Raw genomic sequence first — 12,801 nt, 5'->3', positions numbered from 1 at the left:
AAGGCCACTGTGCCACAAATACTGCTTCTCAAATACTTGCATCATAACGAAAGTTGCTCCATTTTGTGGTCTTTGCAGCTAGTTATAGTTGTCTATGGCTGCATGAGCTGCTCTTTAAAAAGGTTCTGAGAACTATTAAGGAAGTGGTGTGTTTGTTTGTCTTATATTATTATAAATGCTAACCCTTTGGGGACCAAATTTATGTTTGAAAAATGTGTGACCACTAATCCACATCTTGATAAAAAATTTAGTTTGCTCCATTGGGGCCTCATCCAAATCACATGACATATATTGCTTGTAATAGTTGAAGTGATGTGGCACATGTTGAGCAGGGTTGTCCTACACACTACCGGAAACATTCCCCACACGACAATCTCTTGTTGCTTTCTTGGTGGTATATAGCAAATTGATGCACATAGTATGGTGGAATGCAGTCTGGATTCCCAGGAGTGGGGCTGCATTGCAGAATAAGAGACAGTGACATTTAGATAGTTTGGTGGGAGAAAGAAGGTCAAGATAGCTTTTCCTTAGAATTTATCAGAGTATATCTTTAATAATGCAAGTAGTTGCTTTCGTCTGGCAAGATTTTTGTCTATGCATGAAGAACAATAAAGGAAACGGCTGAAACTGAATGCATTTCTTGGTTTTTGGAGTCTGACATATAGGGAAAGAAAGGCACCTTCCCAGGTTTCTTTTGCCAAATACCCTGTAAATATGTTGAACTACAATTTCCAGATTCCCATCTACTGCAACTGCTGGAAAGCTGGAGAAAACTGTGCAAATGATCTGGCACTTTAAGCAGAACCTCAAGTTGGTATGCATCAACGTAAGGCATTTTCTATGCAGGTTATTGATACCACAGAGATCAAATAAGTGCACTTTGGTTTGTGAGCTATCAATTCCAGCTTCTTTGTGGGAAGAAGAAAATTCAGGCAGTAACAAGCAGTTCTTTTGTACAGCTATTTAAAAACAAAAATAAACATCTCTTAAACAATGAGAAATGGACCTAAGTAAAGTTGCCTATTGGAGTTAAATAATCCACATCTGGAAAAAAAAACTTATAATGTACACTGGGAAGTTATTTGATTTGTAAATCAAGTTAATTTACATGTGAAAACTGCAGGAAAGAGTGTACTATGGAAATGGAGGGGGGGGAGGGAAAAACATGTCCTGAGGTCACTTTAAAGGTAATTGGGAAATTAAAGTGGATGATATTGTCTGTTTCTGCCCTCCAAAAACTTTTGCCTGTTCATTCTGGTGAAGGAGCAATTGGACAGTGTTGATAAGTTGTAAGCCACTAATTCTTGAAGAAACCCGTAGAGTAAGGTCTTACTGGCTGTATTATTGCAGCTTGCAAAATAGGCATTAGAACTAGAACAAGTAGGGTTCTAGTAGATCTCCCTGCTTTGTACTTGGACAAATTTCAACCTTACCAGGTTGCCTTTTGGAAAATGAGCATTTGCATAATCATATCTGTCACTGAATTCTTTTGATGAATGAGGAACTCTCTCACATCAGCCATTTTATGGGAATACACAAAATACATTCTCAAAATTCCAAGATACTCACTAAAGTTTGAAGATCTCAGACTTAGATTGTATAAGTAAAGAATAAATAACAAGGTTCAACAATTCAATACAATTGGATAGGATCAATTACATTTTCAATTTTTTCAGGCTTTATGAAGAGGAGTCTTTACCATTGTAAGAGTCAAGGAGTATAAGCCAACATGAAAGCAGATGAGTGTCTCCAATAAGTGTAATTTGCTGGAATGTATAATCTTTTCTGTGGATACAGATGTTTAAGTAGTCTAAGCTGCACTACTCGATTTCTCTAGTCAGTTGTAAATTGAACAGACTGAAGCATTTTGTACTACTTTTGATGCCACAAAAATTGCTTTCATTCCAAACAAAATCTCAGTTAATATATATAAAGAAAATGGCTTCAATCTAATTCTCACTATGGTTAAAGTTGAATATGTTGGTCCCTGGTGGGAAAGAGATTAATATCAACTTGACATCTTTTTTTAAAAAAAATATGAAGTATTCATTTACTGGCAACAAGATTTGATATACAAATATCTAGGAGGAAAAATCTCTGAGCCAGATAAATGTATTACCTGTGCTTAAAATTAAATTGTCCATCTTTGAATGTGCTTACAGATAGTAACTTGACTGTTTTCTACAAAATGCTTATGAATTCAATGCCTTCAAATAGCTCAGAGCTGCATAACCAGCTTTTTATAACCCAGCATATTTTCCTTATGAGTTGGATAATAAATGATCACTAAACTTTCTGATCACTGAGACCAGCAGAAAATGCAAACTAAGAATGATCTCAAATTACAAATAAAAGCCTAAAGAGTCTAAAGGAATTTTGCACAGGACTTTCAGCAAATATTATGATCCGCCCTCCAGTTTGAGAGCCATGCTTCAGTGTGAGCCAAATTTCCACAACAGTCTAAAAGTGAATCACAAAGTACATATTGTAGCTCAGTGCTAAATCAGCACCCTAAAATACAAATTGTAAGCCATTGTTTAAAACAGTATAGCAAATTCTGTTTTCTGAAATACTCCTTTCTTGTTTACTTACTGTCTTTGTCTGCATTGTGCTCTTGATCCATTCTCATGATGCAGAGAATACAAGGAATACACGCAAGGCAAAGTCCCACTACAACTGTTTGGACTTGTATTGTTTACTAAAAATTCTGTGTTAGCAGCAGTTCAAAATTCCAGGCCAGCTCTCGCAACCACTCCCAGCGAATAAAACAATTTGGAAGCTGGTGATTAATCATTGGTTACTACGGAAATGAAGTCTCAGCTATGCAATGCCAGTAAGAGTTGCACTGATCACTACTTGGAAAGACATCCTGTCATCCTCTAAATAGGACGTTGACTTTAATCTCTGTGTTTTATTTCTATTCATTTTACAGAAAACCTTTAGGGGAAAAAATCACTGTTGCATAAGCAAAATGTACTGTGCTCCCCAAACTTACATTTCATTCAAAGTAGAATTATCTGTTTGATGCCCTCTAGTTCTTGGGTTTAAAAACTCCTAAATCCTGTTTATTTAGGTACTATGGGAGTGAAACTGCAATGTATCAAGAGAGCACTCATCAGGGAAGAAGAAGAGACTGCCTTTACAAACCACAAACACACACACACACACACACAATCAAACATATGATGACAGCACAGAGTTCATAGAAACTGGAAAAATCCATTTTCATTCTGCACTTTAATAGAAATATTCAGAATATGGATAAATTTCACAGCCTCTAAAATCCATTCCCTCAGAATTTTTTAAAGCTTCTGTAGACCATTCCTGGAAGGTTTCTTCTGTTGGGGTCTCTTTAGTAGATGACATGACAACTTCCCAACTTACTGCCCAGATCTCTTTGGTGATATCTCTCACTAATCTGCTAGATAGAATCTTTGCTTTTACTATGTTTGTCACTGCAGCTGCAGCTAAGCTTGGCTGGTCTGCTGTTCTCCTTCCTCTCTGGCTATTAGCTTGTTCTTCAGCTGCTCAGCCTTCAGCTCTGTGGAGATTTTTCAGTTCTGATTAGCTCCTCAATTCATGGGGAGACTTTCACCTTCCAAAAGAAAGCAACAATCTCATTTGTATCAGCTGCCAATAAGAGGGAAAAATATTTCTCTCTCTATTCAATGTCTGACTTTTCCTTTTATTTTGCCATCATCAGAAGATAGGTTTGTTTGAAAGGAGAAGTGAAAGGTGTTGCTAGATATTGTCTCCTCGACACCAGACCCACACATGAAGAGCCTGGGGCAATGTCTTGACCTTGACTTCTTTTTTACTTTTGTTGATGTGTCTGTAGTGAAATCCCTTGTGTCTCCTTCTACATCATACATGTCCATCCATCCCATGTTTTGCCTTCTGCTCCTTCTGTGATCTCCAGATTATTGATCTACTGATTTCCTTTGAAACACTGTCTTCTTTTTTCTCTTCTTGTATTTCTGTATTGCTTTCCAAAGTCTTCACTTACCACCAACAATTGATTTCCTTCAAGTCTTGATCAGTTTGACTTTTAAGTTTTCAACATTGGCTCTTTCCATCATTTAGTACATCAGTTGCTCATCTAGGTCTAAAAGTAAGCAAGAGCATTGACCTGATATAAATTCATGTTTTCTACCCGATAGGGAACAGCAGGAGCAAAGGACAGCAGATGATAAAAGATGTGTAAAGACATTAACATACAAATGTCACTATCTATTTGCACCAGACACAGGCAAGAATATAATTGTAGATTTGTGATAATGTCATTAAATGTGCATCATTTTGCATCATAACAGTTTGCTATCTACAAGATTAAATAGCAGGATTATATCATTTTGATTTATGTAGTCTTAAGAAAGCTTCAGCACCTATTCTTTATCTTTGACACTTGTATATAAATACTTTGCTAAGGTCAACTTTCCCTCTGCTCACTCACTTTCTCACTCTTCTTTTTAAATTTTCTCCCACTTCTTCCCTTTACTTTTTCTCCCAACTACTCCGCATCTGAACTATCAATTTATATCCTTTGACTGATTCCTTCCTTGCCATTTCTCCCCATCATGAGGGCTCCAGCAAATTCATAGGTCTCTTAGTGTCACCTAATCCTTCTTTAATATGATCAAACATGCAATATTACCCCAAAACTAAAAAAAATATCTTCATCTCATTTAGTTGTTTGTAAACTTTATTGGCCACCATCATCCCATTTTCCCTCTCCAGGTAGTTTCAATTTTCTTTTGTTTTCAGTTTCTGACACCTGTTATCTACTCATGCCATCTCAACTTTTTACTCTCCTACCTAATGGCATTTCCACTTCCCTGAATTCTTCCTAATCTACCACCACAACTGACTAATGAGTGAAAAATCTCACAACTAAGAAACCTTCTATTAATCATTCTTTTTATGCCCTAATTTTCTATAGTCATGTTCTGAACTAGTTGTTCTGCTTATCTGACTAAACATTCAAAACTCTTCAACTCTTTAAGCAGTGGGTTGATTTATCATGGCTTCACTCTTGACTTTCTGCACTTTTTTTAATCTTCTGTCCTTATCAATATATTATTCCCTCTTCTATATAAATATTTTGGTCTAGCCTTCTAAACTCCATTTCCATACCTCTAACTGTGTTCTTAGTATTTCTATACCATGCTTCATGGTCCTCAATATATTTATTTATTGTATTTAGAAACCACCCATCTCCCTCATAGAATGACTCTATAGTAATAAGGAAACCTTGAATCTTTCCTCCAGAGCTGTCTTATTCTCATACCCTCTGATTATCTATTGAAAACATCATTATCAACCAAAACATTTTTATCCCTAACTATTGGTATTTAGGATATACAGATTCTGAAAATGGGGTAGCACCTCAGAGCTACTACTCGTGGACAGTTTTATTTTCCATTAAGTAACTAATTCTTTTTTAAGCCACTAGCACCATCACCCTACTATTCAGTAGCAAATTTTATGAGACACTGGCTTATCTCAGAAGAATAGGACCTAGGAGAATCTTTCCCAATGTAGATCAAAAAGCAGATAATTATTCATTTGAGGCAGCTGAAAAAAGTGAATTGTTCTGTTGTAACAATCACTTCTGAGTGATATGAGTAGTGTCTGCCGTATGTATGTATGTATTTATGTATTTATTTATTTATTTATTTATTTATTTATTTATTTATTTATTCGGTTTATATACCACCCTATTCCCAAAGGACTCAGGGCGGTTTACAAGGCAAAATTTAAAAACAATCCAATATAAAATTAAAATAATTTAAATTAAGTCTAGCTGCAAAAATTAAATCACAATTTAAAAATATTAAACCCCTCAGTCCAGACCAGATAGCTCAAAGAGCCAGGTTTTTAGGTCCCGGCGAAATGAACGAAGGTCGGGGGCAGTCCGGAGTTCCGTTGGCAGTTGATTCCATAGGGCAGGCGCACCCACAGAGAATGCCCTCCCCCTGTGGATCGCCTGTTGGCAATCCTTGACCGGCGGTACCCTGAGGAGGCCCTCCCTGTGGCAGCGCACAGGATGATGGGAAATTGACGCTGGCAGGAGGTGCTCCCTTAGATAATCCGGTCCCATGCCATTTAGGGCTTTATAGGTCATCACCAGCACCTTGAATCTCACCCAGAGGGCAACTGGAAGCCAATGCAGCTCGCGGAGAAGAGGTGTTACATGGGAGTATCGGGAGACTCCCATCACAACTCGTGCAGCTGCATTCTGCACCAGCTGAAGCCTCCGAGTGGTCCTCAGGGGCAGCCCCATGTAGAGAGCATTGCAGTAGTCTAGCCGGGAGGTCACGAGCGCATGGGTGACTGTGCGTAGGGCATCTCGGTCCAATGTATATAAATAAATGTATATAAATAAATGTATATAAATGTATATAAATGTATATAAATGTATATAAACATTCCTGGTTGTGTTGCAGTTGTACTATGCTTGCCATTGTAAAGATGGGGAAAATATGTCCATCATCCAGTCTGTACATCTGATTTTCCTCAAGAAAAGTGTCATTTGCTATTTTTAATCCTAACTTAGAATTTTGTGGCTGCTACTGCTGCTATCAGTGATTGCATTATGCATCAATGCATATCCATCATATTCTCCTTTTTCAGGACAATCAATTTTCTGCAAGGCACAGGAAAACAGATATAGGAGAAAACAGAAATTAATTTCAGAGAGAGAAGAGAGACTAAAGGAAATCTAAGTAAATCTAATTATGGATTGGGATTTTTTTTTTAGAAGACTAGTTTCAGCTGGTAAAAATTAAGAAATAAGATTTTTTTATCATAAAAATCAGTAAATTGTTCAAACCTTACTGTCAAAATGTGCGAAATGAAGGGAAACTATAAACTTAAGTTTGTCAATAGCGGTAATTTTATTGCCATGTTTGCTGCAGTTTCTCACGTTGAAATTACATCTGAATAATCAGAGTGGCTTCCTGTATCCCAACAGCATTTCAGTAAATAATAACATCTGGTCCTCCTAGCAGTAATGCTTTCATTAATGCACCCTTTATTATTTGTCATCGTTAATATGTATGACTTATACTGCACTCTTAGGGGGACAATTTGATACCACACTTCATCTTACTGTTTATCTTTTTTGTAGGTACCCTGCCACCAGGGCTGTGATTAACATCTGTTGGAGAGGAAAACTTTATGTGAAATTAGCAGACTTTGGAATTATGCATTCACATGACTTGCACATAATTCACCAAAACTCCCTTTGATGCTGTGGTAACGGAAAATCACCACAAACATTAGTTCAAGTGCTACTTTTTCAAGGAAAATTATAAAGGGTATTGCGCAATCAAGGTGTCAATCCACTAAGGAGAAGAAATAAACCTTAGCAAATAGCCTAAAAACAAGAAGAAATTTCCTGATGGGTAGAACAATTAATTAGTTGCATAACTAGCCACCAGAACTTGTGAATGCTCCAATACTGGAAGTTTTTAAGAAGATATTGGAGAACCATTTGTCTGAAATGGTATAGGGTTTCTTGCCTGAGCAGGGGGTTGGACTGTAGTTGATTGGTTGATTTCATCTCTGTCAAGTTAATGTTTCTAAACTTCTCATTCAGGCTCAGATTACTGGATTCAGCTTGTCCAATGGATGGACTCCCATCCCGTTCACATTGGAGGCACCATTTAAGGCACTTCCAGGTTGAAAGGGTTAGCCAGTAACATCACCATTCCTCCAGGATGCCCATGGGGGCTTCTTTCATGTCCCCATCAAGGAACTGGAGTGAATGATGGGAGCTTACCCCTTCATTTTGGCTCACGCAAGTCTTGAACAGTCTTGCTAACCTCCAACCCAATTTTTAGCCCACTTTTATTTTTCCAAACTCAAGTTTCATGAATGCTTCATGTCCATGCTTCTTATTTTCCCCATATCATCAACCCTGTAAGTTGATGGGAACAAAATCACTCAGCCATCTTTCATGGCCAAGGGAAGACTTGACCTTATGGTCATTTTCTATCCTAGCATCTTAGACACTACCGGTAGTCCTTATCTAGCAATTGTCTTTAGCAATTGTTTGCAGTTTAGCAACTGTTTGCAGTTACAACTGTGATGAAAAAGTTACTTTATGACCCAGTTCTCACATTTACCACCTTTGCAAGTGGTAAGAACAATTTGGCACAGTTGTTTTTCACTTAGCTTTGCTTAATGACCAAGTTGCTGGTCCCACTTGTGGTAGCTAAATGAGGACTATTAGTATACCAAATGAGCTTTCAATATGAGTCAATATGTTTGTTTGTTTATTTACTCCACTTATATAGCTACTCAATCTCCCTGCAACTCTACAGGATTCAAATATGTGAACAACCGGTTCTCTGTGTGGATACCACTTCCGGAAGTCCGTTCCAGGCCTGGGCAACAAAAAAATAGCTATTGGTTCTGCTGAAGTAGTGTGAACTGGCTGAATCCCACCATTGCATCTAAAATTTCTGAAAGGAATAAAGTAATTTAAAAGATAGTGAACGGGACAGCCATTAAGTAATTGTTATAGCAAGGCTTGCTAATCTTCCTAGTATTTTTAATTATCTATCGTTTATATTTGCAAATGCAGGTCTTCGAAAGTTAATCCTGCTGCTGCTGCATACCTCCTGCTGTTTTGCAGTTCTCTTTTGCAGCTATTTATAAATTTACAAATGAATTTGTGTTTAGTGCTATTCTTTTAATACCTTTTAGACATTGTTAAAACATTTATCTAACTCACTTTTGAAGAAGAAGAAAAATTTCACACTGTGGAAGAGCTACAGGTCTTTTAATCTTCAGCCTAACCACTCACAGTCAAAATTATACTTGTGATATTAAAATATTCTGATCTGAAACAATATTCTGATTCAAATTTTAAAAAGTTTGATTTAGATCCATTATTCCAAGCATCTAAATAAGTCAATTCATCCATTCATTTTTATTGAGGTGTTTTTCAAATGAACAAAAGTAATTTTTTGAAGTGATACGGAGGTTCCAAAATTTGTTTCCATAATATTTTATCAAATTTCCAACTAAAAGTCCCAGTTTAATCTGTGCACCGTTATAATAAGTACACATTATGAGCAATAAATACACAGAATGATGAACACAGTTTAATGTTATCTACATTTGATATATTAGATGAACCATCAAAATAATAATCTACCACAAGCGCCATTTCTGGACTCTTCCAAATACAGGTAGTCCTCAAATTACAACACTTTATTTAGTGACTGTTCAAAGTTACAATGCCACTGAAAAAGTGACTTATGACCATTTTTCACACTTATGACTTTTGTAGTATCCCCGTTGTCAAGAGATTTACATTCAGATGCTTGACAACTGATTCAAACTTATGACGTTTGCTATGTCCAAGAGTCATTTGATCCCCTTTTGCGACCTCCTGACAAGCAAAGTCAATGGAAAAACCAGATTCACTTAACAACCGTGTTACCAATTTAACAACCGCAGTGATTCACTTAACAAATGTGGCAAGAAAAGTCATAAAATGGGGCAAAACTCACTTAACAACTTTTTCATTTAACAACATAAATCTTGGACTCAATTGTGGTCATGAGTCAAGGACTACCTGTAATACCATTTATCATATAATTGTAAGCCATCATTTAGTATTTATTTAAAAAATACAACATTCCTATAATGAATTTGCCTCTTTTAAAGACTAAAAAAGCCTATTTCTCCAATCCTGCTTCAGTTATTTATGTCTTCTGTATCAAGTTATCCACATTTTATTATTGTGTGTCAAATGCTATGAAAAAAAATGTTACTTGTAAATGTCAGAAAAGTGTCACAAATTGTTATTCCATGTTACTTCTGAAGAATTGTAATAAACATTGTTGTAAATGTGAAAATCTGAAATGAAAGGAGGGATATAAATGCTTTAACAGAAATAATTCATTTGAATTTCCTACATTGCCATCACATATACATGACTGTCAGATACCATAAAAAGCCTATAGATATCATGAAATATATCACTATATATTCACTATATGTTACTACAAAAAAGAATGGACTTTAATCATTTATGGCTGACATGTGATAAGGTGAAGAAATATTGTAGTAGGATTCATATATTAATGCAGAAAATTTTTACAGTGAGCATAAAGATTAAATCAAAAATTTTCCTTCTGGGCCTAATGGAAAGAGAACTGGAAAAAAAATGGAACTCTGATTTTATATATGGTGATGGCAGCAAGATTGCTCTATGCACAAAAGTGGAAGGATGCCTCGGTTCCTACCGTGGACAAATGGTTACAAAAGCTGATGGAATTAGCAGAAATGGCCAAATTGACTGTGCTGATAAAAGAAAAGAACATAAGTACTTTTGTTTCTACTTGGAAACCGCTTCTGGACTTTGTGCTTGAGGTGGGAAAAAAATAATATTATGATTTTGGGTTTTACTGATTAGATTGATTTGCCAAAACAGAAATGGCTATTGCAGGGGTAGGCAACCCTGGCTCTTTTATGACTCGTGGACTTCAACTCCCAGAATGGCTGACTCAGGAATTCTGGGAGTTGAAGTCCACGAGTCATAAAAGAGCAAAGGTTGCCTACCCCTGGGCTATTGCATACTATTATAGAAATGCAGAAAGTTGAGATTTGATTTCAATGTCTGATTTCACTGCAACAGAGGGAATCAGAAGGCAATGCCTTTTTGTTTCTTCCCTCTTCTTCTTCACACCTTTTTTTGTTTTTCCTTTCTCTACTGTTGTCCCCAAATATTTGCTTTTGCATTTTCACATTTTATGTTATACATGAATAAAACAAATTAAAAAAAAATGTTACTTACTACAAAAAAAAGAAGTAGAAATAATTGCCAAATGCAAGTAGTCCTTGACCTTGGCCCAATATTGGGGCCAGGATTTATTTTGCTAATCAAGGCATATGTCAAGTGAGCTGCATCCAACTTTACAACAGTTGTTGAGTGAATCACCTCAGTTAAGAGAATTGAATGAATGAATGAACCTTTATTGTCAAAGTACAACCATGTATACATTGAGATTGGCTGAGCCCCCCTTCGTGCCCCCCCAACTCACAGTGACAACAAACCCACCATCTTGTTACACCATGTGAGCTAATTGCAAAAGACACTGGCCTCGCAAGTCAATCATACATAAAGTTATTTCCCATTCAAGAGCCTAACAGACCATGGATAGAAGCTGTTTTTCAGCCTGTTGGTATGGCTGGATATACTCCTGTATCTCCTACCCGATGATAGGAGAGTAAAGAGGTACCAACCAGGGTATGAGTCATCCCTGAGAATTTTCCTCACTCTTCCAAGGCAGCGAGCCCTTGCATAATTGTTAAGCAAATCTGGCTTCCCCCTTTAACTACTCGTCTGAAGCAAGCAGGGAAAATCACAAATGATGATCACATGATTCTAGCATACTGCAAACATTGAACATACACAAGACAGTGGGGATGCATGACAAAAAGGTTATAGGTCACTTTTTTCCAGTTCCCTTGTAACATTGAATGGTTGCTAAACAAATGGTTATGCTTGTTCAGCAGCCAGTTTTGGAGGGGGGAAATTACAAAATCTCTGCAAAATATAAATTGCTACATATTACATGCGGCGAAAAATCAACAACTGGCCAAATATTATCCATTACTGTCACCATCATCTTCCCAAAATTTGGCAATGTATCTGATAGAAACATTTAGTATACAGAGATTCCATATTCCTTATGAAATGCTTGGCTTGATCTATTTTTTCTGCTCTTTTTTTTGAGCTTACTGCATGTGTAAATACAAGTTAATAATAAATAATAAATAATGTTAATTAATAAACCTTTATTGTCAAAGTACAACATGTGTACATTGAGATTAGCTGAGCCTCCACCCGTGCTCTCTTCCCCCAACATACAGTGACAACAAACCCTCCATCCTACCACACCATTTGAACCAACTACACCACACACCGGCCTCCCAAGTCAATTCTGCATAAGTTCACAGAGATTATATCCCATTTAAAAGCCTAACAGCCCACGGATAAAAGCTATTTTTCAGCCTGTTGGTACAGCTGGCTATACTCCTATATCTCCTACCGGATGGTAGGAGAGTATAGAGATACTGTCCAGGGTGTGAGTCATCCCTGAGAATCTTCCTCACTCTTCCAAGGCAACAAGCCCTGGCGATGTCATCCAGTGGTGTCAGGGGACAGCCCACAATGTCTTGTGCTGTACTCACTACCCTCTGTAATACTTTCCTGTCCGCGGCTGTCAGACCAGCATACCAAACCACAATACCATACGAGAGGATGCTCTCTATAGTAGACTGGTAAAAGAGGGTCATTAGCCATTGTTCTACCCTGTTCTTCCGCAAGACCCTAAGAAAGTGAAGCCTCTGTTGGGCCTTTCTAGCTACCTGGGTTGTGTTAACTTTCCAGGTCAGATCTTCACAGAGGTAGACTCCCAGAAATTTAAAGGAGGAAACTCTCTCCGCACAGTCCTCCCCGATGTAAACTGGGGCAGGTTCCTCCTTTTTTCTCCGGAAGTCTAACACCATCTCTTTCGTCTTGCAATGTTTAGGTGCAAGTTGGTGTTACTACACCATATGGATAGTTTTTGTACCTCCGCCCTATATGCTGTCTCATCCCCACCTGTAATAAGACCCACCACTGTTGTATCATCTGCAAACTTGATTATCGCAGTGGATGGGTCAGATGATACACAATCATAAGTGTATAAAGAGTACAGGTAGGGGCTAAGCACAGAGCCCTGTGGCGTGCTGGTGCAAAGCTTCAGGGGGGTAGACAAAGCAGAGCCGACCCTCACT

The sequence above is a fragment of the Vipera berus genome (assembly GCF_964194415.1).
Source record: "Vipera berus genome assembly, chromosome: 2".
Lineage (NCBI taxonomy): Eukaryota > Metazoa > Chordata > Lepidosauria > Squamata > Viperidae > Vipera > Vipera berus.
This window is presented reverse-complemented; position numbering follows the sequence as displayed.